The 27,827-nt window shown below is 46.8% G+C and overlaps 1 long non-coding RNA gene across 1 annotated transcript in view; it reads left to right on the forward strand.

Annotated features, from left to right (window-relative positions):
- Nucleotides 1–4,629: 4,629 nt before the first annotated feature.
- The window catches only part of LOC144826235 (uncharacterized), a 149,162-nt gene continuing 125,964 nt past the window's right edge, over nt 4,630–27,827 (forward strand). Inside the window, exons 1-2 of the long non-coding RNA XR_013609724.1 lie at nt 4,630–4,717; nt 4,820–4,895. This is a non-coding gene — a long non-coding RNA (uncharacterized LOC144826235). The remainder of the gene's footprint in view (nt 4,718–4,819; nt 4,896–27,827) is intronic.

Consider the following 27,827-nt stretch of genomic DNA (forward strand, 5'->3'; position numbering starts at 1 on the left):
AAACAAGCGCTGAAACACAAGCTGGCCCCGCTGCCATGAAAGTTAATTGTTGTGAGAGAGAGGAGGAGCAGGATGTGAGCCCGCGAGTGGTGCACGCGCGTGCTTGGGAGAGTCTTCACTTTTGAAGCACTACATTTGTTCCTACCTGCTCGCTCCCGCAAGGTGGATGCCGCCACAAGCACAAGTGAAGTGCTTCAAAAAGAGCAGAGCGACGGCTAAAGGCCCTCCTAAGCAGGTCATGTGCGCTGCGTAGGTGAGACCTAAAAATGCCCTCAAGGCTTACTCACATTTATACGGCCGAAGAGGGACCCTTTAAAAGTGAATTCTTTCCCCTTATATTTCAAATCAAGGAACATTCTCTCCCTTTAATCCTCTTTTAAAAATGTTTTAAAATAAATTATTACAATTACAGGTTGAGCCCACCGGGTGGCGTTGCGTTGAAAAAAATATGCCAGGAAAGCACAGTTTCTAATGAGGAGGCGTCCGACTCTCAGCAGGCACTGTTACGAGCTTGAGCGGTGAGCCGTAGTCATGGTAACATGTTTACCGAGTCGTAGATCTCCTTCAGTGCTGTCAGGCATCGTGTCTCTAAGAGCACGTATGCTGTAACCAGGAAGAAGTCTCCCCCATGCCTCCTAGGAGGTTGCTAGGAGACTTGTGTGAGTTAAATCACGCTAGCGTTATTCCTTTGGTTCCGGCTTTTTTTTTTTTTAAATGAAGAAAAATTAAGCCGTAATCTGTCGCCCTGTCTATATTAATGCGGCCAGCGGAGAGCTACGCAGCATGGGCAAAACAGTTATGATAAAGCTGCTAAGCGGCACGCAACCAAATACGTTTCTTGTCATTAGCCAAAACGTAGTAACAGCATAAATGGTATAAAAAAATCACCTAAGGCAATGAAAATAACGCAAAAGGCTAAACCAGGCACTTACCTGTCCCCGCCATGAATTGGACAGGGTTAGAATCTGTCTGCTACAGGAGAGAAAGGTTAATACAAGTATTATCTGAAGCTAATGTCAAAGACAAGTTGCTATCATATTATAGAAAAAAGTATAACGTTATACCAATACAACAATAAATTAGCGATAAAGCCACGATTGAAGAGAGATACTTAGCTGTGTCAGGAGCAGCAAATAAAAAAGGCAAATGGAAGTGTGCACTGTCTTCTAATGGTGTTATGAACATTCTTTGTTTTATGATGTATTAACATTCTTTAAAGGGCTGCATGTTTGGGCAGCAAATAAAAGTATTTGCTGCTTACTTCCAGTGCTGGACCAATTTACTGAGGGATTCTTGTGCATCTGACGCTTGTGGTTGTAGTAGGTTGTATTCCTCTGTTTTGTTTATGATGTGTTCCTTTGGCCTCGCGCTTGGAGTGTGCCTGTGCAGGGGTTCGATCAGCTTCTGTCAGTTGCGGATCGAGCCTCTGATGGTGTGCTGCTCCTTACCACGGCTGAAGCTCTGCCCTAATAAACTTACCTGCAAATTGAAGAAGAGAGGCCTGTTCGTGTTCATTAGCTACTTACCACATTTGGCGATGAGCGGGAACCAGCTTCAGCCACACCATCCAGTAGAAGAACTCCACGCGGTGGGGTCACCTCACCAGTTGCTGTCTGCCGGCTGTCAGAAACTTCTCACCGACATCCAGATCTTGCTCATTTCTTCTGGTGACAAGCGGGAACTGTTAGGTCTATTGTTCCCTTCATTTTTGGCTGTTTCTCGTGGATTGTAGTTGGTCGGCCGTTGGCAGCTCGCACTGGGCTCTCGCGCTGATCTGGAGGTATGAAGTTGGCGCACACGCATGCTTAGTGCGTAATAGAACCTCGTTCAAGTGCACCAACGTGCTGACACTGTGTGAGGACGTACGGCGGCCTTCTTGGTTCAGGTTGCAATCCAAGGCTGACTGCAGTTCGCATCGCTGTGCTGCGCACGCCTTTAATTCCTCATCGTTTTGACAGTCCGCGTGCATCTCGGTGATGCGCACACTCTTCAGTCAGCAATATTTCTTCAGGCTACAAACCTCCAGCACGTGCACCACGGTGATGCGCTACCTATCTGATATTTGATTGTTACAGGCAAGCTGCGTGTTCGTTGACACGCACACCTCTGTCATTTATACAGCTACTGATACTGGGTTGAAGCTTCTATGTTAACCCTTGAACTTCGCTGTATTTGTTTTATTTTAGTGGTGGGGCAGTGGATTTAAAGCTTAAGTTAAAGTGTTCTTTCATTCATGGCTACTCCACAACAAATTACACAGCCTCGTCCATTCCTTGGGAAACCGCGCAAGCCAAGTATTCCCTGGTCAGAGTGGTTTTGTTTATTTGAAAATCACTTGGTGGCTATTGATGCCACAGAGTACTCTCCTGCCCGGAAATTGTCTCTACTTTTTGGAAGTTTGGGTCAAGCAGCTCAACATATTTTTGACAGTTTGCCTCCAATTCCTTCTCCTCCTGGCCAATCTGGTGACAGACACTGGAATATTTATTTAGAGGCTATCGCAAGATTTAAGAAGCAGTTTTCTGAACCACCTAATGTAATGCTGGAAAGGCACAAACTTTACAAGCACAAACATGGTGAAGAGGAAAAAGTGGAAGAATACATATCAGCTCTAAGCGTCTTGGCTACTACTTGTGGGTTTGGGCCTGTATTGGACGATTTCATCAGGGACCAATTCGTTTTTAACTGAACTTCACGCAAAATAAAAGAAAGGATTCTGAGCTGTAAAAATCCTCCTGTCTCTGAAGTAATAAACTTAGCCATAAAAATAGAGATGTCTTTTATTTCTACTAAGGCCATGCAAGCAAGCTCTCCTGTTAAGGTTAACCTGGTTTCTGACCAAGAGGAGGTCCCAGAGGATAGTTTGCTTGCTGTAGGGGTAAAAGATAAGCCTAAACAATGTGTTCAAAAGAAAGGCCAATCTTTCAGTTACAGATGTGGTTCAAAATTCTGCAATCGGTCATTTTTCTGGCTGTCCTGCGTTGGGTAAGCGCCGTTCTATTTGTAAGAAAATGGGCCCTTTTCAAAAAGTTTGCAGGAGTCAGAGAAAACCAGTCCGAGTGGGCAGCGTGAATGTCGAAATGGACAGGTGTGCGGAGTCCTTTGATAATTTGCTTTTGACATTGGAATATAAAGATGATCTTTAGGAAATTAAAGGTCCCTTATGTGATGGAGTGGAAACCAAGATTATGGCAGACTCTGGATCTCCAATACCAATTCTTCGTGATATTTACTTCTATGAAAATTAGGGCACAAAGATTACTTTGTCCCATATGGATGTGAACCCGAAGGCCTTCAGGGAGAAAAACATCGACATGTTTTTTTTATGGTAATGTTGAAATCTTGGGGCGCAATATTTTTACTAAAATGTCCCTGGATGTAAAGGGGAAGAATATTTTAGGCTGGAAAGATCTTGCTCGGATGGCCTGTATTTAGTATCAAGTGAAGACAATCCAGTTAGAGTCAAGGAAACCTCTGTGTGTAGTGTGGGTGAATCAGTAGTGGATTTTAAGAGTTTTTTGTCTAAATTTAAACCAGTGTTCAATTATCAGGTTGGTTGCGTCAAGGGATTCGAGCACAACATTAGGTTATTACCTAATGATCAACCAGTGATACACAAGGTCAGACCTGTACCCTTGAGTGCTAGAGAGGAGTTAAGATCCATGCTTGAGGGATTGTGTTCTCAGGGTATCATTCAACCCACTGAATCTTCGCAATGGGTCGCCCCCATTGTTGTTGCTAAAAAAAACAAAAAACAGGCAAGATTAGGCTCTGTGCAGACTTGAAGGGCCTAACTGAGAACATCTTGATCAATTGCCACTCCCTTCCCAAAATTCATGAACTTCTAGCAAAGTTGGGGGGTGCTAAATGGTTGTCACTAATCGACCTAAAGTCTGCCAACCATCAGATTCCTCTGGCTAGGGAGTGTCAGGAACTGACAACGTTTGTTACACCTTTTGATGCTTATAAGTTCCTGAGGTTTTCCTTCGGCCTAGCATCTGCTGCTAGTGTCTTTCAGAGGATAATGGTTACAGTTTTTAAGGGCATGAAAGGTGTACAAGCCTATTTGGGTGATATCTTGATCTTCTCTAAAATTCAAAAGAGCATTATGATTTGTTGAAAAAGGTGTTGTCCGCTCTTGGTGAACATGGCATGACTGTAAGAGCGGATAAATGTAAGTTTGGGGTGAGAGCGCTGGATTATCTGGGTCACACTGTATCTAGCGAAGGTATCAAACCAAACTTTTCTTTTATCAGCGCCCTTAAAGAGGCTAAACAACCTTGCGCTAAAGATGCTCTTCGCTGTTTCCTGGGACTTGCTGAGTATTACCCCAGATTCGTTGGCAATTATGCTTAAATTGTTGAGCCTCTTCACGTCTTACTCAAGAAGGGTCAAAACATTTTATGGTCTCAAGAACTGGAAGGTGTGTTTGTTAAAGTGAAAGATTTAATTGTTTCTGCCCAAGCATTGCATGCTTTTTGGGATAATTGTCCTATGATTTCAGTTGATGCAAGCATGAATGGTCTGGGAGTTGTCATCAGTCAAAGAGTGAATGGCAAGGAGCAAACTGTTTTTTCCATTTCATATCTAGGCGCAGTCCTCTTTCTATGCTCACCAGCTTGATTTTTTCAATGGCGTACACGAACGCGGTGCACTCACTGTGACCGGCGTTCTCAGAGAGGAAATACCGTTTTCATTCTGCTCGTTCTTACTATCGGTAAGCCTCATTTTTAATTTTCTGTTTAGTCATTTATGCAGCATTATTCGTCTTGTAATAAGTATCATACAGAGTGTCTTAAAACATGCGCTTTGTTTCCAGGTGCACGCGCATCCAGTCATCTCGTGGCTTCTGGCTACAGATACTTTCAAGACTAATTCAGACACGCAAACTTAAGGTATTCAGTAGTCTTTTTCATGTTTGCCAATTCCTTAGCACTTTCCACTGTAGTGATTAATTGCCAATTTTCCGACGATTATTCAACAGTTCACTATTTGGAGGCTGGGTCCGAAGTGCGGAAATCCTTTGAGGCTGGTTTACGATTGTAACTGAAATGTGGCCCACGGTTAGCGGGTCAACGAGTTGCACAGCTTTTTGTACACGGTGATCTCAAAGTAATCCACCTCAAACATATATTTTTTTCAAAGTTCATCCATATTTATTCCACAATTTTATCATTTTTTTATTTTTTTTTGCCACGTCAAAGGGTACAGAATTCATTATTTTCATGCATATAATTTGCTTGATGATTGCCCATCCGGGCCTATCAGTAAGCCGTTTAAGAATTGTACTGCTCCCAAAGAGTCCACACATCATACCCAATGCATTTCTGCTCCTTAAAAAATGCATGTCAGGCACATTGTTTTACAGCCAACGTCACATACATTTACCTTGATAATACTACCCTAATTTCACCACCAGTAACTCCCTCTACACTCTATGTTCTCACCCGTGGGCCACATTTCAGTTACTTATTCATGCAAAGTGCTTTAATGGAACGGAGCACTTATCGAGTGTATGCACGCTAAACTTGATTCAATTGCAAGGAACAGAATGATAAATAAAAGGAAAGGGTGTGCTTCGGTTTGACTTTTTTGGTTTAGGATTGTGGCAGTCTGTGTACACAGTTCTGTCTCTTGTTTTCAGGTAGATTTATTGTTCCTCTATTGGCCACACCTTTACTTATTCACAGCAGGGTTGTTTAAAAGTTCGGATGAGGCTTCTATTTCACTATTTTGTAAGGTTCCATGTATCAAGCACCCTAATGGTCTTACTTTTGGTTCCACTTTCAATACTCTGCATTTTTGGGTCGTTAAATTGGATCACTGGCCCTCTACATCCATTATTATTTTTTTTTCTTCGAGTCCTTGTTATTGAGCCATTGTCAGCTGAAACCTATGCACTATTTTATTATTGTACATTAATTGTGTAAATCATATACTTGTTACAGATTCCCCTGATGAAGGGCTATTGCTTAAAGCCCGAAATGTATTGGGAATTTTCGATATCTGTTTCTGCATGCTGAATTCAAGTTGCTACATTTCTTTTACTCCGAAGTTGATCTGCTTGACACTGAAATAAACCACGCAGATTTTCAACTAATGAAGCTCATGAAGATTTTCTTGTAACACTTGATCCTGTTTTTTGTTGATGCTGATAGATTGTACTAGCATATACACTTATCTTTGATTCTTTTGAAAATTATATTGTATACTTTATTAGTGACATAGCAGTAGTGCACTGGGTTTACCCAGATATCCATCTAGGTATTTGCCTTCATTTTGAACCAGGTGGTTCCCGGAACCCCTTGCCTGGTGCACACGAAATTTTGTTTGTATACTTATTATTAATTCGTAATTCCGACACAGAGAGTTTGAACTGGTTACCTGAGTGCACACCAGCTGGATTTACCCACTTGTAAGGAGCAAACTGAGGCATTTGTATCAAGATCCCGAAAACACTTTGAGCGAAATTACAGCACCATTGAGCGCGAGGCGTTGGCTTGTGTTTGGGCGGCTCAAAAATTACAATACTTTGCCACACTGTACCACTGGAGTCACTCCCTTTGAGTTATTGAGGGGTAGAAAAGCAAACACTACTTTGTTACCGTCGTGGCTTGACAGTAGAATAACTGTTGGTGATGGCTCTGATTTTAGGAGTGTGGCAAAGGTTGTCAAGGAGAAACAGTTGGACATGAAGAAAAGGTTCAACAGGAGAGGTTTCCTATTTGATTTGGGAATTTCTATTGGTGATTGGATTGGGTTTTGTTTAAAAAACTATTCAGGTTAAAAAAAGTGAATCTGTATTTTCCGATCCTGCTCTAGTCTTTAAAGTTAGTAAAGGTGTGGCGTTTTTAGAAGGCAAAGGTTGGTGGAACAAGAGGCAATTGACGAAGGATCAAGCTGAATTAATTTGAGGCAGGAAAGTCTCATTGATGGAGCATGATCTTGAGTGGACGCATTGGCTGCATGATCATGAACAGCCTGAGTTCATGAGTGAGAATGTGAGTCCGTTCGTCGATTGGCCTGTTGGTTGTACTTTAGGTGGGGATTCAGATAATTCAGTTTGGGGTGTCCTATTAGAAAACCCCCTTCGAAGTTCAAGGATTTTGGTACATAGTAATTTTTCTTTTTGTGCATAGGGGAGGTGATGTAGTGGGTTGTATTCCTCTGTTTTGTTTATGATGTGTTCCTTTGGCCTCGTGCTTGGAGGTTGCGTGTGCAGGGTTTTGATCCGCTTCTGTCAGTTGCGGACTGGGCCTCTGAGGGTGCGCTGCTCCTTGCCGTGGCTGAAGCTTTACCCTAATAAACTATTGCAAATTGAAGAAGTGTGGCCTCTTCGTGTTCATTAACTACTTACCACAATGGTTTCCTTGTGTACTGCAGGGGAGGCTTGTCCTGCCACTCCCAAGTCATTACTTCTTTTGTCTGGAAGATTTCCACTGCTTCATCCTGTGATGTCTGTTTCTGTAGGTTTAGATGGGCTTCTATGCTGTGTCTGGTGATATACATGTTTAATGCAGGAGTGGCTTTCAAAGCTGATTCCCATGAATTCATCCGTTTTAACGACATGATGGAACAGAGAATCTAAGATCTGAATTTGGAGCAAAGAACTCAACTTGGTAGCAGGGAAGGGCAAATGAAAAAGATGAATGGGACAAAGGGAGAGAGAAGATGGACAATTGGTAGGAGGGAATGGATTAAAATTTGTGAAGATTCAAGAGGAGAAATAAAGTGGAAATTTTAGAGAAAAGTAGAGGTGTTAAAAAAAGAGAAGAAACTACGAACTAAGAGGGCGAGGGTGATGAGAGGAAGAAAGAAACAAAGTTGCAGATAGGACGAAAACAATTTAACAGTAAAGGTGAAAGCGAAACTAAAGAGTATAGCACATAAATAAATAAATTCAAGAAGCATTAAAAACAAAGTCAAACAGGCAAGGAAATGCCGGAATTTAAAAGTAAGAAAGATAAGAGAAAATGAAAAGAGAAAGAACTCGGGTCCTACTCTGATAGTGTTGATTTACAAGTGGCCTCTAGATGGCAGCACACCAAGCAGGCTATTGTCACATGAAAGGTAAACTACTGGTCTAGGAAACTCCACATAAGAATGAAATGAACCCATTCGTTAAATCCGGATGTGAAGGTAATGACAGCTTAGTCTTTGCTTTCTGTCAAAAGGATTTTATCTGCACTGCCCTTATAACGTTTCCTCGTTAACAACCTTTTCTTAAGGGCTGCATTGATTTAACTTTCTTGAGACCAGCAACTCTCAGTCAGCGCCTCATCCTCCATTTTCTAACTCAAGAACAGCCGAAATGGCCTCCTACTCTTCTAGCAAAGCATTTTGATCTCTTGTAAGCTAATACGTTGACCTTCCTAGGTATAATGCAGGTTGAGTTGTACTGTTGAGGTACTGGAACATTGAGAAGAATAGTCTAAGGCACCGTGTGTAAATGATGGGCCCCCTTTAGTATACCCTTCAGGGAGGTGGGGATAACGTTTTGTTATCCTACAAATTGCTTTGTCTGGTGCTTTGTATCATCCCATACATCCCTTCAAGGCAATTACATATGAAAATAGTCACTTCAGCTACAAAGTCCTTATTTACTAACAGGACAATTTGGGGAGTGTGCTGGTTTGTTGTCCAGATATCAACATGTTACATGATGGAATATCTTTTGGCTAGCCATTTGTGGTACCAAGATCCATCTATTGATTCAAAAAAAGGCTGAAAGTCTTACTTTTTGTCCATTATGAAAAGGGCCCACATAATATCCAGAAATACATAATGCTAATAAATGTCTCTTCGCTCAAAAGGTACGAATGTAGCTTTTAGAGTTCAATGTATTTTCAAAGTATACAGTCAGGATATGAAATCGACTTTATACCTGGCTGATATTAGAACTTATAGGATAATTAATTTATCCTTTTTATGGCAGGTGAATGTTTTCTACTTCCAGTTGGTACTGACCTTGTCCTAAACTGTTTTTTGCACATGATTGTAGTGACAGACTTCAAATGATACATGCAGTATGAAGGTATTCTTTGAGTCTTTCTCACCAATTGCATTCCCTCAAACACTAGTAAGAGTGATACAAAGTAAGCAAGGACAACGCAGTGCTTTCTCATTCCCTGCCATCTGCAAACCCTTACTTTTTGTTACATTGCAAAGTAAAACTAAATCTTAGCTAACTTAGACCTTTTTATTCCTGACTACCAATATCAGAGATCCATCTTTCTTTCTAGCACTGTACAATAGTGTTTTTCTCATCTGATGTGTGACAAGTTTAAAGTTTTGCGGCAACTAGTGGCTACAAATTCAGGTTAGACTTTGCTTTTCCAGTGTTCCCTTTGTGAGGGAAATTGTCATTGCAGTTTACAGTTGCTTGTTTTCATCTCATTGGCTGTACGGTCTGAAGCCTTCCTTTCACAACATAGGCATCAAGCAATACAATATATAGTAAACACATCAAACTATGTTCTCTTGGTGCCATCATGATAGCTGCTTTGTTTGCATAGCCCATTAAGTACATCAATTTATGAACCAATGAAATCCTAATCCACAAAAATGTTTGCTAAGGTTGTATCTCAGAGTTGATAAGCCAATGCATTTTTAAGTCCAGTGCAGTTACATCTAAAAAACAAGTAATAGAAAAGAAATTCTCTAAGTCCTTGTACAGAAAAGAACATTTATTTCAGAGCTGAATATTTAGCTTCACCACTTTGGCAGCCTGAAAAGCATAGAATAAAGATAATTAATCATAAAAAAGATCTTTTTCATCAGCTCCTTTTTTCAAATTCCGGCCAGGTGCTCCTTGTGTAGTGCATATCATACTGTTGATTTCAGTGAGTATTAGTATGATAGTGTGAGTGAATGTATATTCAAATTAATAACATCTTTATATTGGTTCTTAGAGCCCTGTTGTGCAGTAACAGAAATGTCACAAATTAGTGTTATGTAGTTCTCTGTATTGCACAAACTAGTGAATATATACATTACACAATTTGCGCCTATCTTTATTTGTGTGGAGATTTACTTCCAGCATCTACCTCATTGTTGCCACTCTGTTTAGATATTTTATAATTCTCATAAGCTAAATTATTCCAATGTGCAAGCAGTGGCTATACGTCACAAATGGGTTGTTCTTTTGTATATTTCAGTTTGATATAACTATCAATACACATAGATTTCTATTATAGTAATTATCATTTCCGCAAACACAATCATGGATAACTTAAATTCACTATATTCCAAACTTTTTAGATGAACAATGAAGTATCTGTTTGCAGCAGTTCTAGAGAATGCAAACAGTTTGATAACATATGAGTCATATCTGCATCTCGTGCTAGACACATAAGTCAGTCCTTCAATATATTTTTTTTAGAAAACAATTAATGTAGCGGCAACGTTGTTGTATACCTTGTAGTAAGTGTTTGTTACCCTATTTCAGAGCCAGCATTACAATCTGGAATGAATCAAGAAACAATCTTGGAGCAAAAATTAGAATTTAAGTTCACTGGAGGGTCAAGGGCAAAATAATTTGTAAGATCGTATGAAAACAAATAAGACCTATACAAACCTACCACCAGGCACAAGGGGACTCTTCTACTTAGATTCAGGGGTAGCAAAAAGTGTTTTTTATTACTTCTATGATAAAACATCTATTTTCGTACTCTCCTCATTTTCTTCTCATATTCATATTTCACATCTGTTGCTTCTGTGTGTATCTTGATTTTTTTGCGCTGCACTTAGTTTGCAAGATTCCATTCTAAGGGCTTCAGTGTTTATTTCACTCTTGCTGTCTTGCTTTTGTTATTGTGGTCAGTTTGCTAAGTTTATGTGGCTTATTTATCCCCATGGTTCCTCCTCTCTATCCTGTTTGCCAGGAAGCAAGCTAAAAACAACAGATGATGGCCCAGGTCAGAATGAAATTATATTTGAATCGAAAAGATGAAGGCTAAGGGGGAAAACAGGACTCATGAAAGAGAGCTAATTGGAGATTGAAGGCAGAGACATGGTCCAAGACTGACAGAGATCCGAAGCAAGGTTATTATTAGAAATCCTGGGTAGAGCTACAGATGGATATAGGTGTTTGAGTTTGGCAGACTTACAGTATTTTGAAGTCAGCATCCATATCCGGACCCTGTGCAGGCGGGGCCCGTGTATTGGCTAAGCGACAAGGAAGTGGCCAAGAGGACGATGACAAGGCAGCAAATAAGGAAAGATACACTCCTAGGCCAGGACTTAATTCATGTAGTACAGAAAGACACAGTAACCAGCTTGTCTGAATTCAAAGAGTAAAGAAGAAAGCATGCAGAACTGTGAGTTCTAGTACAGGGTAAGCTCTCGAAGTTTGAATCAATGTCCATTTGGCAGAATGAGTTGCTAAAATGGCACCTTAAGGCCACTGATAACTGACTGACAGAAATTCCAGCAGGTGTGACCGTGGCCATTAAGAAAAGGCATCTTTTGCAGCTTCGAGCAGCCATCATAAATATGTATCCATAATAAAATGTTCCTTTTCTTCTAGTGCATAATTATTAAATTACTTATGTATAAGAATATTTAGTTTTAACTTATACATTTTGTTTCGGTCCCAAGTGCTACACAATTTAAAAACATATAGTTTTGACGTTTGAATATAGTTCCTTATACATAGTGCAATCTTCCACTGTTACTAACGCACACTTGGAAGAAAAAGCGCACATTTCTATTCTAAAAAAATGTTCGACAGCACTAACCTTTTCTAACAATTTCTGTATAAAGTAAAATATTAGTTAAGATTTAATTTGCAAGACCGCTCATCACAATTTTATTTTACTCTTTTATCGGCCTACCTCTATTGTTATTTTTTTTGTATGATTCCTGATCATACAAATGGTGGCATAGGAGCATGATCTCCTATGCCGACGACACCCAGCTGATCCTCTCCCTCACCAAGGACCCCCACACCGCCAAAACTAACCTCCATGTAGGAATGAAGGCCGTCGCCGAATGGATGAGGAGCATCCGACTGAAGCTGAACTCGGACAAGATGGAGGTCCTCATTCTCGGATCCACCTCCTCGGCCTGGGACGAATCCTGGTGGCCGACAGCACTGGGAACAGCTCCAACACCCACCGACCACGCATGCAACCTATGGGTCATCCTCTACTCCACCCTCTCCATGACGAAGCAGGTCAACGCCATCTCATCCTTCTGCTTCAACACCCTCCGCATGCTCCACGGGATGTACAAGTTTGAGCCCCACCGAAATGAGAAGAACGGTCACCCAGGGCCCTCGTCAGCAGCAGATTGGACTACGGAAGTGCCCTCTACGCAGGAGCCTCGGCCAAACTCCTGAGACAGCTTCAACGCATCCAGAACGCCTCGGCATGCCTGATCCTCGACATCCCTCGCCACAGCCACATCTCACCCCACCTGAGAGACCTGCAGTGGCTCCCCGTCAACAAGAGGATAACCTTCAAGCACAAAGCACTCCACATCACCGGACCAGCTTACCTTCGCATACGACTCAGCTTCTACACCCCCACCCGCCAGCTCTGCTCCGCCGACCTTGCCCTCGCCACAGTCCCCCGCATCCGAAGAGCGACATCCGGCAGCAGATAGTGCTCCCAACTTGCCACCAAGACCTGGAACACCCTCCCAATCCACCTACGGCAGACCCAAGACCTGCTGACCTTTAGAAGACTCCTTAGGACCTTGCTTTTCGAGCAGTTACAGCGTTCCCCACCCCCACAGCGCCTTGAGACCCTCACGGGTATGTAGTGCGCTCTACAAATGTTTTGATTGATTGATTGATTGATTGAGTGTATACATGTCTGTGGTGCCACAAATTCATTTCATCTAGTGGTTACTACTTTGTGTCCTATAGTGGCAAGTCCACATCATACTCCACTGAACCATTCTGCATTTAAATATTTAGCAAGTCCGTCTTTTGGGCCATTTCCCCATGAAACTTATTTTAATTTGCCTTTCATAGCTTTATTAATAATCAGTGTTTATTCTGCACAGCCATTTTTGTCCTGTCAATTTCAACATTTTTAATTTGCGCAGGTGCTTATGACCACAGCTATAGCTATTTTCCTCAATATGTCTTTGCTGTAGCAGTTTTTTTTAAAAATATAAACAAAAATTTCACCTTTGAATCATTAAAGTCATTATGGGCAGTTCCCATTCTGATTTGGTGACGTGGGCTATACTGCCTCCATCTCAGAAGGTTCCTGGACACATTAAAGCATGAACATAAAAAATGAGGAACTAGGGGGCATGGCCAAGATGGCGGCAAGTGTGGATGCGCTTTGCTGAGCTCCGTGTGTGACCTGCCCAAATATCCTGAATTTAACCTACATGAGCCACTTATCCAGGATGTAATGAACGGAGGAAGCCCCCTGCAACCACATTGACCGCCACTTCTGGAGCGGATTTGTAATAAGGGCGATGTCGGAGGTGCGGCGCCATGACTACCTGCGGCTGAGGACCTCAGCTGAGATCGTAATGCCCAGCAGCACCGGAGAGCGGAGGATGTGGGAAAGGACACTGACGAAGTAAGCTAGAAAGGCTGTATCTCCAGAGCCTCAATTAGCACAGGAGATGAACACTATACGAGCCCGGACCAGATGAAGCCAAGTCTATTGTGGCCAGCGTCCACTTCGACTCGTGGGTGGTTGGGCCTGGACGGCGCCCTTCCTCGCTGATTGAGTGGCCTGCGGTCCTGCATGCACAGGGATTGCATGGGTATTCCCCCCATGCCTCCCCCCGAGGCTGGAGCTGCTACCTATGAACACGCACCGAGTTGCGAGTCGGACGGTGGGCGGGCGGGGGATCGAGGGAGGTGCAGCACGCGAATGCTTGGCCACTTCTGCACTGGGTCTCGTTAAAGGTGTAGCTGTGTCTCTCTCCACATCTGGGGCATCGCCCGTATTGAAGGCCTGGTGACTCGTTCTGTGCCTTGAGGTTGTCACTGGCGCAGGACCGAGCTACTGGACTTATTTATGCAATACTATGGGAAATAGCGTGGGGTCCAATGCTGACGCCATCTCCATCTGTGGTGCGGGTGCCATCATAGGGGCGTACGATGAAGGTGGGTGCTGTAATAACAGAGGGGAGCTCGCCACTTGGGATCTGTAGAGAATGGTGTATAATCCCTGCCACGCTCATTAAAGTTGTAGTTAGGGTGGCCCGGCGCTCCCCACCAAAGGTGCGCATAGGACTATGGCGCAGGCCGGAATGCTGTGCAGTGCATGATCCTCTGATGACTACTGTCTGCCTCGGGACACCGTACCTGCTTTGTCCCCTCCCTTTGGGCCACTAGTGCATAGGTGCCGCACCGCTCAGCGCAACACAAACTGTAGCACAAAGGCAACATGGCACGATACCCAGCGAGGTGAAGGTGGATGATCATTTGAATATAAATAGAGGCCCGCCACGTGAGAGGGCCCGTGCTTTTACTGCCAGTGGGCCCCTCCAGAGCCAATACATACAATGGGGAAGCCCCCTCAGACAAATCACAGCCCCAGCAGACTGAAGCAATGACATCTGCTGCCGTTGGAGGAGATGCCACACAACAAGTTGCTCTCAATATAAGCATCCAACCAGATCACTCACATCGGTTTGATGAACTGATGGCAGCAATACTGGATATTAAGACCACATTAGGACCCAAAATTGACACACTATGCGCTGAAATGGGATTCTTAAGAGAGAACCAAAAAAAACTCAAAGACAGAGTTGAGGAATCAGAATTGGCGACCCTGCTCCCCACTGTGTCCACAGCTACAGATCAACTAAAGTCTCTAGAGATGGACTACTTGTCGAGCCGGGTGGAGGACCAAGAAGGTCGCTCCCATAGGAACAATATTTGTATTTTGGGGATACCAGAATGAGTAGTGGGTCCTGCCATGGACCTGTACCTGCAATCCTGGATCTCCAATGAGGCTGTTCATCTACAAGCGCACACTGGCTTCCTGGCTGCCCTGAAGCACACCAAAGGACCCTTCTCCTGCCGGAGCTGCAGCTTCACCAGCCTCCGAGCCACCAAACCGCCTGCCGTGACAAGACACAACCACCTCAGATGCATATTACTGCCCACTCGCTTTGCACGCAAACACGCCGTCGAACTCTGGGACCTGCTCAACACATCCTCCCTGGATGTTACCTTCCTGACAGAGACCTGGATTATTGCCTCCTCGGCACCCGACATCACCATAGTGTAGGAGAGTAGGGTCTGCTATCCTATGGTCACCCCAAATTTTTGCTTTTTGCTTCACTGGTTTTCGACTACTGAGGCTGTGGGCCTGCTGATCAGACCCCCAGCCTGCTGTTCTCTCACTAAATTAATGACACATGTGCTATAGGCACATACCAATTGGAAATGGACTCCTTGTCAGCCCCTGTAGAATGCACTATAGGTGCACAGGGCATAGGGGCCACCAAGGCCTACCAGGGGCTGCAGCATATCTTTTGCCACCCCTGGCTGGTTCTTAAATTGACACAACTGGCTGATCACTCAGCTGGGGTAAGGTGGTGTAAACACCCCTTGCTTAGGTATAGTATATCTATATCTAAACCTATATCTGGACACATGTAAACCTGTGAGCCACTCCTATAGTAGGCCTCATCAATCCTGGAGGCTGAGTGCGTGGTTTTATGTGAGATGGAGCTCTAGCATGAGCTGAGCCTGTCTGCAGCTGTCGGGAACAAATCCCTAAGCTGTTTCAGGATAATGCCATACCATATACTATTAAGTGCCTTATAATCCTCGCGGTTATTTAGCAACTTTGGTTTGGCTTTATCAAAACATGTCGTGTAAGGTGTCATACGATTTGGAATACCATCCCCTCGCCAGTTCTGGCGACGGGGATGGCATTCCACCCCTCTAGAGGGGTAAGACATGTTCCTTTACTAAATGCGGTTAATTTCTCCAAAGACCTTAAGATCCACAAAATGGATGCCTCTGCCACAGACAAATGTCTGGACCCCTGCAGTTGACCGAAACTCGACCAAATGGGTCCTGGACAAAGGGTTTCCTGTCACAGGAGGGTGTCACCGCCCTCCAGACAGGAGATAGTGTATTGTAGCAGGGAGGTTTGAAAGAAACCAGACACTGCCTGGGGCGCACAAGGCTGCCCCTTGCATAATCCGGCCAAACCGGTTCTGGGGCACTCCAGCCCTCGTGCCAGGGCGGCCTGGATCAAAGGAAGGGGGTGTATCCACCCACTTCCTGGGTACCACCCATAGGAGGGGACCTAGCAGGTAATCACGCCCCCCAGATTGGAATAAGAGTGGGAGCAGTGCCAATGCACATCAGATTTCCTGGAAGAAACATTAGAAACGAAACTCTGGACCCTTGGACCTCCATCTCAACGTGGAAGCCCGAAGAATCTCCCTTGTGGTCAAGGAGTGACCACCCTGCAGCAGCAGGCACCATCCAGCCCTCGACGTCTACTTAGTTGCAGTTCCCGCCGGAACTCGAGCGACTGAGATCGACGAGATCAAGCTTGCCTGCCTTCCAACAGCCCGATCCACAGTCCCTGCAGAGCTGAGACCCGTGGAGGCGACCGGAAGCGTGGGGCACGCCATCTTGAATTGACCACCAGACGCTGACCGTGCAGCCCACGAGTGACCCTCGAAGCTGTGCACCGGGGTTTGAGAAGCCCCCACCCTGAGCTGCTCCTGAGCCGAAGTTCAGCCCTCCACACTCGACGAGTGCTGCGTGGGGCCCTTTGGCTCTATTTGGCTCAACGCGTTGGCCCGGTCACTTGCCAGCTGGCTAGTGGTCCCTGTGCCGACGAAACTACAAAGAAGACTCATGAATCTGGTTGCTCCAGATCCACACCAGCTCCCCTGAAGAGGAGCCCCGACTCTGACCTTCCTGGTCCGAGTGAGAAGCAATCTTCCGATCCCGCGTGGATTGCTCTTACCAAGGCTTGTTTGCTCCAAACTTGAAGCCGACTGCACCGACGGTGAGAGCCTGCGTGGGACAGATCGTGACCTGCTCCTGGACGTCGCAGATGCCCCAGAGCCCACGTGACAGCGGAGAGAAGCTCCTCGACGACCACCTGATTGCGCCCGACATTGCCTGGTTCCGTCCTGGTTCCACCCTGGTCACTGCTGAGTGACCCAGACTCTGTCCCCTCTGCTTTCAGGTACTCTACAACTTGAGTCCACCCTTGGACTCCACCGGACACTTCATCTTTAACCCGCCTGCAGCCCTTTCAGCTTCAAGCACCAAGAGCCTGCGTGTCAAAACCCGACGCCACTTCGACCCTGTGCATCCACTTCCTGTGGGTGAGGTAACTTTGCTCCGCCGGTGTTCCCACACTGGTGCACACCTCTAGGGTCTGTGTGTTAAGTTTTGTTCCTCTAGGTTCAGCGGAAGTGTCCTTAAACTTTAACTCTATGACTTTTACGCACCATTGGTTAACATTGGTGCATGCGTGCGCTTTCCGCACATCTCCCGAATCCCGAGGGCCATTCCCGACTTCAGCATTGCTTGTCCTGACTGCTCCCAGCGATTCCCTAGGCCCTAGGCCTAACCACTGTTCGAGTGGCCTCTCTTATACCACTTGTTTAGTATATGGTTTGAGTGGCCACCCGCCCTCATCCATAATTGTGCAACTTGTATGTTTAAACAGTGCTTTTGATTTAACGCTTGTGCCCCTTTATTCATAAAGAATACTGGGGATTGTTTTTAGTAATAAACACATATATTTTTATAATATATACTTGTGTGGTGTCCTTTCATTTGGTATTACAGGATTGTATGTGGTAAAACAGCTTGCTTAACACGACCTCTTAAGTTAAGCCTTTAGGCTGCTTAGTCCATGCTACCCCTAGGATAGCTTGTCTAATAAGGTTGACTTACAACCAGACACCATAAGGGATTGTTTGGTCAGGTAGTAGGTGGTTCCAGAATTGGAAACATCCCCTACCAGGCCAACTTCTCACATTGGTGAGCAGCGGTGCGGATTTGAGCTTGCTGTTGTTTTACCATTGCAATCTTTATATCAAATTGAAAGATCACATCAAGTACCTCTAGGTACATATAAATCAAAAGCTTAGCATATTAGGTTCTACTGAACTTAGTAGTTGTAGGTTGAAGGGATTAGCACACCCTGACTACAACTAACTAGCAAGGTACAGTAGGAAAACACTTAGTGTAGGTAAGTGCACCACTTACACCTCACTAGTAACCATGTCTGACACAGGAAAAGCCTCAGGGTCTACTCCTGTGACAGTTGACCCTACCCAGGCAACTTTTGGATATGACAAACTAACCCGCAGAGACTTGATTGCCTTGTGCAAAGCAAGAGGGTTAAAAAGGGGCAGAAGCCCCACCTGCCTAATCCTGGTAGAAATCCTAGAACAGGATGACTTAGACAAGGCAAAGGCAGCTTCCCTAGACACAGGAAGTGGAGGGAACCCCCCTGAAACTGATCCCCCTCAGGAGGAGGAGGATGATGATGACTTAGATGAGGACTCAGATGTTGAGGACTTAGGAGTTCAGGATCAGGGTAGCCAGGTTCCAGTTGCCAGGCTTAGCCAGGCCAACTTGGACCTACTGGGGAATGGAGAGGGCCAGCACCTCCCCAGAACCCAACATGTTATTCTCCCAGGCAACAGAAGAGTGAGATCTCCCTCAGGGGACTCTCATGTTTCTAGTGCCTCCAGAGAATCACAGAGAGGCATGAATGCTTCTCAAAAGTTAGAGCATAGGGCCAGAATGAGGGCTGTCAAACTCCAGATAGAGAGGGAGGAGGTAGCCTTGGCTCAAGCTAGACTTGCCTTGGCAAGAGAGCAGAAATTAAGTGGCTTAGATGTCACTGGTGGCAGCAATTTTCCAAGAGAAAAAGACAGGGCCTATGACAATAGAAACCTGACCAAAATTGTGCCCCCCTTTAAAGAAGGGGATGACATCCACAAATGGATGACTGCTCTTGAGAGAGCCTGCATGGTACAGCAGGTTCCTGAGAATCAGTGGGCTGCAATTTTGTGGTACTCCTTTTCTGAGAAAGGGAGGGACAGGCTCCTCACAGTTAGACCTGAGGATGCCAAAAACTACTCTGTTTTGAAGAGTGCTCTTATTGAAGGGTATGGCCTAACCACTGAGCAATACAGGTTGTTGTTCAGAGACACCCAAAAAGCACAGACTCAAGACTGGACTGATTTTGTGGAGTGTGCCACTAAGGCTTTGGAGGGTTGGTTGCAGGGAAGTAAAGTTTCAGACTATACAGGATTGTACAATCTTATGATGAGAGAACAGATCCTTAATAACTGCACAAACCAGCTGTTGCATCAATACCTTATTGACTCTGATCTGACCTCTCCCCAAGAATTGGGAAAGAAGGCAGACAAATGGGTCAGAACAAGGATTAAGCAGAAACCCCAGAACCAAGGTGGTGACCAGAAGAAAACAGACCAGAAGGGTGGTAACCAGAATCAGAAAGATAAAGAAAAAGACCAGAAGTCTTCAGGCCCCCAAACTAATAGTAAGGAGGGTGGTTCCCAAAATGGTAACAAGAAGAAGAAGAACAAAGGTCCAAAGACACCTTGGTGTAATACCTGCAAATCAGTTTCACACTGGGGCAGTGAGTGCACCAAGGCAAATCCAGTTCCCACCACTACAGCTCCTAAAGCAACTGCAACCCCAAGTACAGTAAGCAGTGGTGGAACACAGTCCAAGGGTTTAGCTGGGTTGACCCTGGGTATTGAAGTAGGATCTGGCCTAGTCAGAATCCCTACACAGGCAGTTCTCCTGTATGATGTGGACATTGAGTTGCCCACTGCAGTAAGCCCCACTAACCTGGGCAAATACAGGCAGACTCCCTTAATTAATGAGAAACTGGCTCAAGCATACAGGGACACATGTGCCAGTGTCACCATGGTGACACCTGACTTTGTGGACCCTGGACAGATTGTACTAGGAGAGAGCTACCTAGTAACCAACGCCAGCAACTCCACTACCTCCCATAGTGTGGCAGTTGTGAACTTCTCCTGGGGAGGGGTTGATGGCCTAAAGAAAGTTGTGGTGAGTGCAGACCTACCAGTAGACTGTCTGTTAGGCAATGACCTTGAAAGCTCAGCATGGTCAGAAGTGGAGTACAGGACTCATGCAGAAATGCTAGGGATTTCAGAGCATGTCCTTGCCATGACAAGGGCTCAGGCTAAGAAGTGCCTTCCTGAACCAGTGGTGGATCTTGAAACAATAGACCAGCCACAACCCAAGAGAAGGAGCAAGAGAGGAAAGGCTCAGCCTTCCACCTTGCCCCAGGTTGAGGATCAAGTTTCAGAGGAAACTGATTCTGCAGTCCAAGAGGAGACTGTCTCAGAGGAGCTTGAACCTGACCAGGTTGAGTTTCTGGGGACAGGGGGACCCTCAAGGGCAGACCTGAGGCAGGCTCAATTAGATTGCCCTTCCCTTGAACCCCTCAGACAGCAGGCTGCTGCTGAGGCTGCTGGGGATGCCCAAGGTACCCATACTGTGTATTGGGATGATGGACTCCTTTACTCAGAGGCTAGAGACCCCAAGCCTGGCATGACCAGGAGGTTGGTCATACCTCTGCAGTTTAGGGGGTTCCTTCTTACCTTGGCCCATGATATTCCCCTTGCAGGACACTTAGGCCAGAACAAGACGTGGGACAGGCTTGTTTCACACTTTCACTGGCCTCACATGTCAGAGGATGTCAAGGAGTTTTGTCGCTCCTGTGTCACTTGCCAAGCCAGTGGTAAGTCAGGTGGCACAACAAAGGCCCCCCTAATACCACTACCTGTGGTGGGGGTCCCCTTTGAAAGAGTTGGAATTGATATTGTGGGTCCAATGGACCCCCAAACAGCATCTGGGAACAGATTCATACTGGTGGTAGTGGATCATGCCACCAGGTATCCAGAGGCTATTCCCCTGAGGACCACCACAGCACCTGTGGTGGCAAAGGCCCTCATTGCAGTTTTCTCAAGAGTGGGCTTTCCTAAGGAGGTACTATCAGATAGAGGGACGAATTTTATGTCCAGCTATCTGAAAGCAATGTGGAAGGAATGTGGAGTAAACTATAAGTTTACCACCCCATATCATCCACAATGCAATGGGCTTGTGGAGAGATTTAACAAGACCCTTAAAGGCATGATAAAAGGATTACCAGAGAAGCTCAGGCGGAAATGGGACATTCTTTTACCCTGCCTGCTCTTTGCTTACAGAGAGGTCCCACAGAAGGGGGTTGGCTACAGCCCTTTTGAACTTTTGTTTGGCCACCCTGTGAGAGGTCCATTGTGTTTGGTGAAGGAAGGATGGGAGTTACCTCTCAAAAAGCCCAAACTAGACATAGTGGACTATGTACTTGGTCTCCGCTCCAGGATGGCTGAGTACATGGAAAGAGCATCCAAAAACCTGGAGGCCAGCCAAGAATTACAGAAAGCTTGGCATGACCAAAAGGCTGTGCTGGTAGAGTTCCAACCAGGACAGAAGGTATGGGTACTGGAGCCAGTGGCTCCAGCAGCACTCCAAGACAAATGGAGTGGACCCTATCCTATTATTGAGAAGAAGGGGGAAGTCACCTACTTGGTAGACTTTGGAACACCCAGGAGCCCTCACAGGGTAATCCATGTGAATCGCTTGAAAGCATTTGTGGACAGGGAGGACATGAGCTTGCTCATGGCCACAGATGGGGAACAGGAGGAAGAGAGTGACGCTCTCCCAGACCTGCTTTCTCAGAACCCTGATGATGGTTCAGTTGATGGAGTAGCCTTGGCAGGCAGCCTCACTGACCAGCAACAGATGGACTGCAGACAAGTTTTGCAGGCTCACAGGCAAATGTTTTCACTCACACCCAGCCAGACTGACTGGTGTACCCATGTTGTGGACACTGGTGACAGTCTGCCTGTCAAGAATAAGATCTACAGGCAACCTGATCATGTCAGGGATTGCATCAAGGCTGAGGTGCAAAAGATGTTGGAGCTTGGAGTGATTGAGCCATCAGAGAGCCCATGGGCCAGCCCAGTAGTCCTGGTGCCAAAACCTCATACCCAAGATGGAAAGAGAGAAATGAGGTTTTGCGTGGATTACAGGGGTCTCAATGCTGTCACTAGGACAGATGCTCACCCCATTCCAAGAGCAGATGAGCTCATTGACAGATTGGCTTCTGCCAAGTTTCTGAGCACATTTGATCTGACAGCTGGCTACTGGCAAATCAGACTAGCTGAGGAGTCAAAAGCCAAAACAGCATTCTCTACCCCTAGTGGACATTATCAGTTTGTGGTAATGCCCTTTGGTTTGAAGAATGCACCTGCCACTTTCCAAAGGTTGGTGAACCAAGTCCTTACTGGGTTGGATGACTTTTGTGCAGCTTATCTAGATGATATTGCTGTCTTTAGCTCCACCTGGGAGGATCACCTGATCCACCTGAAGAAAGTTTTGGAGGCCCTGCAAAAGGCAGGCCTAACTATCAAGGCCACTAAGTGCCAGATAGGGCAGAGTAAGGTTGTATACCTGGGCCACCTAGTAGGTGGAGGCCAGGTTCAGCCACTGGAAAGCAAAATCCAGGCCATACAGGACTGGGCTCCTCCAGTTACCCAGACAAAAGTCAGAGCCTTCTTGGGCCTGACTGGGTATTACAGAAAGTTTGTGAAAAACTATGGGTCTATAGTGACACCATTAAATGACTTGACATCCAAGAAGATGCCAAAAAAGGTTCAGTGGACAGTTAGCTGTCAGAAGGCATTTGATGACCTGAAGAAGGCCATGTGCTCTGCACCTATCCTGAAGAGTCCTGACTACTCCAAACAGTTCATTGTTCAGACAGATGCTTCTGAGTTGGGGGTGGGAGCTGTGCTCTCACAACTTAATCAAGATGGTCAAGACCAGCCTATTGCTTTCATTAGCAGGAGGCTGACTCCCAGAGAGAAACGTTGGTCAGCCATTGAGAGGGAGGCCTTTGCTGTGGTTTGGGCATTAAAGAAGTTGAGGTCCTACTTGTTTGGAACTCACTTCCTGGTGCAGACAGACCATAAGCCCCTCTTATGGCTTAATCAGATGAAGGGTGAAAATCCCAAACTGCTCAGGTGGTCCATTTCCCTACAGGGGATGGACTTTACAGTGGAGCACCGCCCAGGGACTGACCATGGTAATGCAGATGGTCTCTCCAGGTACTTCCACTTAGAACATGAAGACTTATCTGGTCAAGGTTAGTTTAATGTCCCTGCGTTTGGGGGGGGGGTTGTGTAGGAGAGTAGGGTCTGCTATCCTATGGTCACCCCAAATTTTTGCTTTTTGCTTCACTGGTTTTCGACTACTGAGGCTGTGGGCCTGCTGATCAGACCCCCAGCCTGCTGTTCTCTCACTAAATTAATGACACATGTGCTATAGGCACATACCAATTGGAAATGGACTCCTTGTCAGCCCCTTTAGAATGCACTATAGGTGCACAGGGCATAGGGGCCACCAAGGCCTACCAGGGGCTGCAGCATATCTTTTGCCACCCCTGGCTGGTTCTTAAATTGACACAACTGGCTGATCACTCAGCTGGGGTAAGGTGGTGTAAACACCCCTTGCTTAGGTATAGTATATCTATATCTAAACCTATATCTGGACACATGTAAACCTGTGAGCCACTCCTATAGTAGGCCTCATCAATCCTGGAGGCTGAGTGCGTGGTTTTATGTGAGATGGAGCTCTAGCATGAGCTGAGCCTGTCTGCAGCTGTCGGGAACAAATCCCTAAGCTGTTTCAGGATAATGCCATACCATATACTATTAAGTGCCTTATAATCCTCGCGGTTATTTAGCAACTTTGGTTTGGCTTTATCAAAACATGTCGTGTAAGGTGTCATACGATTTGGAATACCATCCCCTCGCCAGTTCTGGCGACGGGGATGGCATTCCACCCCTCTAGAGGGGTAAGACATGTTCCTTTACTAAATGCGGTTAATTTCTCCAAAGACCTTAAGATCCACAAAATGGATGCCTCTGCCACAGACAAATGTCTGGACCCCTGCAGTTGACCGAAACTCGACCAAATGGGTCCTGGACAAAGGGTTTCCTGTCACAGGAGGGTGTCACCGCCCTCCAGACAGGAGATAGTGTATTGTAGCAGGGAGGTTTGAAAGAAACCAGACACTGCCTGGGGCGCACAAGGCTGCCCCTTGCATAATCCGGCCAAACCGGTTCTGGGGCACTCCAGCCCTCGTGCCAGGGCGGCCTGGATCAAAGGAAGGGGGTGTATCCACCCACTTCCTGGGTCCCACCCATAGGAGGGGACCTAGCAGGTAATCACGCCCCCCAGATTGGAATAAGAGTGGGAGCAGTGCCAATGCACATCAGATTTCCTGGAAGAAACATTAGAAACGAAACTCTGGACCCTTGGACCTCCATCTCAACGTGGAAGCCCGAAGAATCTCCCTTGTGGTCAAGGAGTGACCACCCTGCAGCAGCAGGCACCATCCAGCCCTCGATGTCTACTTAGTTGCAGTTCCCGCCGGAACTCGAGCGACTGAGATCAACGAGATCAAGCTTGCCTGCCTTCCAACAGCCCGATCCACAGTCCCTGCAGAGCTGAGACCCGTGGAGGCGACCGGAAGCGTGGGGCACGCCATCTTGAATTGACCACGAGACGCTGACCGTGCAGCCCACGAGTGACCCTCGAAGCTGTGCACCGGGGTTTGAGAAGCCCCCACCCTGAGCTGCTCCTGAGCCGAAGTTCAGCCCTCCACACTCGACGAGTGCTGCGTGGGGCCCTTTGGCTCTATTTGGCTCAACGCGTTGGCCCGGTCACTTGCCAGCTGGCTAGTGGTCCCTGTGCCGACGAAACTACAAAGAAGACTCGTGAATCTGGTTGCTCCAGATCCACACCAGCTCCCCTGAAGAGGAGCCCCGACTCTGACCTTCCTGGTCCGAGTGAGAAGCAATCTTCCGATCCCGCGTGGATTGCTCTTACCAAGGCTTGTTTGCTCCAAACTTGAAGCCGACTGCACCGACGGTGAGAGCCTGCGTGGGACAGATCGTGACCTGCTCCTGGACGTCGCAGATGCCCCAGAGCCCACGTGACAGCGGAGAGAAGCTCCTCAACGACCACCTGATTGCGCCCGACATTGCCTGGTTCCGTCCTGGTTCCACCCTGGTCACTGCTGAGTGACCCAGACTCTGTCCCCTCTGCTTTCAGGTACTCTACAACTTGAGTCCACCCTTGGACTCCACCGGACACTTCATCTTTAACCCGCCTGCAGCCCTTTCAGCTTCAAGCACCAAGAGCCTGCGTGTCAAAACCCGACGCCACTTCGACCCTGTGCATCCACTTCCTGTGGGTGAGGTAACTTTGCTCCGCCGGTGTTCCCACACTGGTGCACACCTCTAGGGTCTGTGTGTTAAGTTTTGTTCCTCTAGGTTCAGCGGAAGTGTCCTTAAACTTTAACTCTATGACTTTTACGCACCATTGGTTAACATTGGTGCATGCGTGCGCTTTCCGCACATCTCCCGAATCCCGAGGGCCATTCCCGACTTCAGCATTGCTTGTCCTGACTGCTCCCAGCGATTCCCTAGGCCCTAGGCCTAACCACTGTTCGAGTGGCCTCTCTTATACCACTTGTTTAGTATATGGTTTGAGTGGCCACCCGCCCTCATCCATAATTGTGCAACTTGTATGTTTAAACAGTGCTTTTGATTTAACGCTTGTGCCCCTTTATTCATAAAGAATACTGGGGATTGTTTTTAGTAATAAACACATATATTTTTATAATATATACTTGTGTGGTGTCCTTTCATTTGGTATTACAGGATTGTATGTGGTAAAACAGCTCGCTTAACACGACCTCTTAAGTTAAGCCTTTAGGCTGCTTAGTCCATGCTACCCCTAGGATAGCTTGTCTAATAAGGTTGACTTACAACCAGACACCATAAGGGATTGTTTGGTCAGGTAGTAGGTGGTTCCAGAATTGGAAACATCCCCTACCAGGCCAACTTCTCACACATAGCCATCCCGGACGGCTACAAGATCACCCGCAGGGACCGCACCAACGGAATAGGAGGTAAAATTGCCATCATCCACAAGAACATCCTCAGGGTCTCGACCAGGACCGACAACACCCTCGGCACCGCTGAACACCTGCACTTCCAGATCCACTCCGATCCCAACACTACCCTCAGAGGAACGCTTGACTATCGCCCCCCCCCCCCGGACCACAGCCTCAGTTCAGCGACTCCATCGCCGTCTTCGTCAGCACGCACGCCCTTACCTCCATAGACTACATCCTCCTCGGTGACCTGAACTCCCACCTAGAGAACAACAACGACACGAACTCCACCTCCCTGATTAACAACCTCACCAACCTTCGACTCAGACAGCTCGTCACAACACCCACCCACTCTGCTGGACACACGCTTGATACCATCTTCTCCGCAAGCCCCCACCTCACTTCAGCCACACCACCGAACTTCACTGGACCGACCATCGCTGCATCTACTTTACCTTACGGAAACCCACCACCCACCACGCACCACCGCACTCAACAGATCCCCCACCGCAACTGGAGCAAAATCACCAAAGAACAGCTAAACACCACCCTCATCTCAAGCCCACCTGCCGACCCCACCAATGCAGCCGCCCGATCAAGAAACCCTCCAACAGACACACTAGCAAGCAAGCCAGCTGGTTCACCGTAGACCTCCAGGCCTCCAAGCAAACCTGCTGTACACTAGAGAAGAAATGCTCCAACACCAACGGCATCCCACCATCGCAAGACCTGTGTGACTCCCTTGCCACCTTCTTCCACCGCAAGATTGCAGACATCCATGACAGCTTCAACAACTTGACCATCCTGAAAACTACCGACACCTCAGACCCCGCGGCCACCACCCACATCGATCCCCTGCTCGCCTGGACCAACATAAATGACACCGACACCATAAAAATCATAAACACCATCCACTTTGGCTCTCTGTCAGACCCATGCCCACACCACATCTTCAACAAAGCTAACACCACCCTCCTACCCCATCTCCGCAAGGCCATCAACATCTCTTTCGAGACCGCAACCTTCCCGGAGAGCTGGAAGCACGCAGAGATCAATGCCTTACTGAAGAAACCCAAGACCGATCAAAGGGACCTAAAAAACTTCGGCCCATCTCCCTGCTCCCGTTTCTGGTAAAGGGCATCGAGGAAGACTGTTAACAGACAGCTGAGCCGCTACCTCAAGGAGAACAACATCCTGGACACGTCCCAGTCCGGGTTCCGCAGCAACCACAGCACCGAGATGGCCCAATGACATCAGAGCCCTGCTGGACAACGGCGAAACCAGGGCCCTCATCCTCCTGGACCTATCAGCCGCCTTTGACACTGTCTGCCAACGCACACGCCTCCACAATGCAGAGATCTGAGACAAGGCTCTGATTGGACCACATCCTTCCTCTTCGGCAGAACCCAGAGCGTCCGCCTCTCCCTTTCCGTTCCGAAGCCTCCAAGATCATCTGCAACATACCCAAAGGATCATCCCTCAGCCCGACATTGTTCAACATCTACATGGCACCGCTCGCCCACGTCGCCTGACAGCACGACCTCAACATCATCTCCTATGCCGACGACACCCAGCTGATCTGCTCCCTCACCAAGGACCCCCTCACCGCCAAAACCAACCTCCAGGAAGGAATGAAAGCCGTCGCCGAGTGGATGAAGAACAGCTGTCTGAAGCTGAACTCAGACAAGACAGAGGTTGTCATCCTCGTCTCCACCTCGTCAGCCTGGGACCGACTCCTGGTGGCCGTCCTCACTTGGAGTAGCACCGACACTCACCAACCACGTGTGCGACCTGGGGTTTATCCTCGACTCAAAACACTCCATGACCAAGCAAGTC

Source organism: Lissotriton helveticus, chromosome 3_2, assembly GCF_964261635.1.
Source record: "Lissotriton helveticus chromosome 3_2, aLisHel1.1, whole genome shotgun sequence".
NCBI lineage: Eukaryota > Metazoa > Chordata > Amphibia > Caudata > Salamandridae > Lissotriton > Lissotriton helveticus.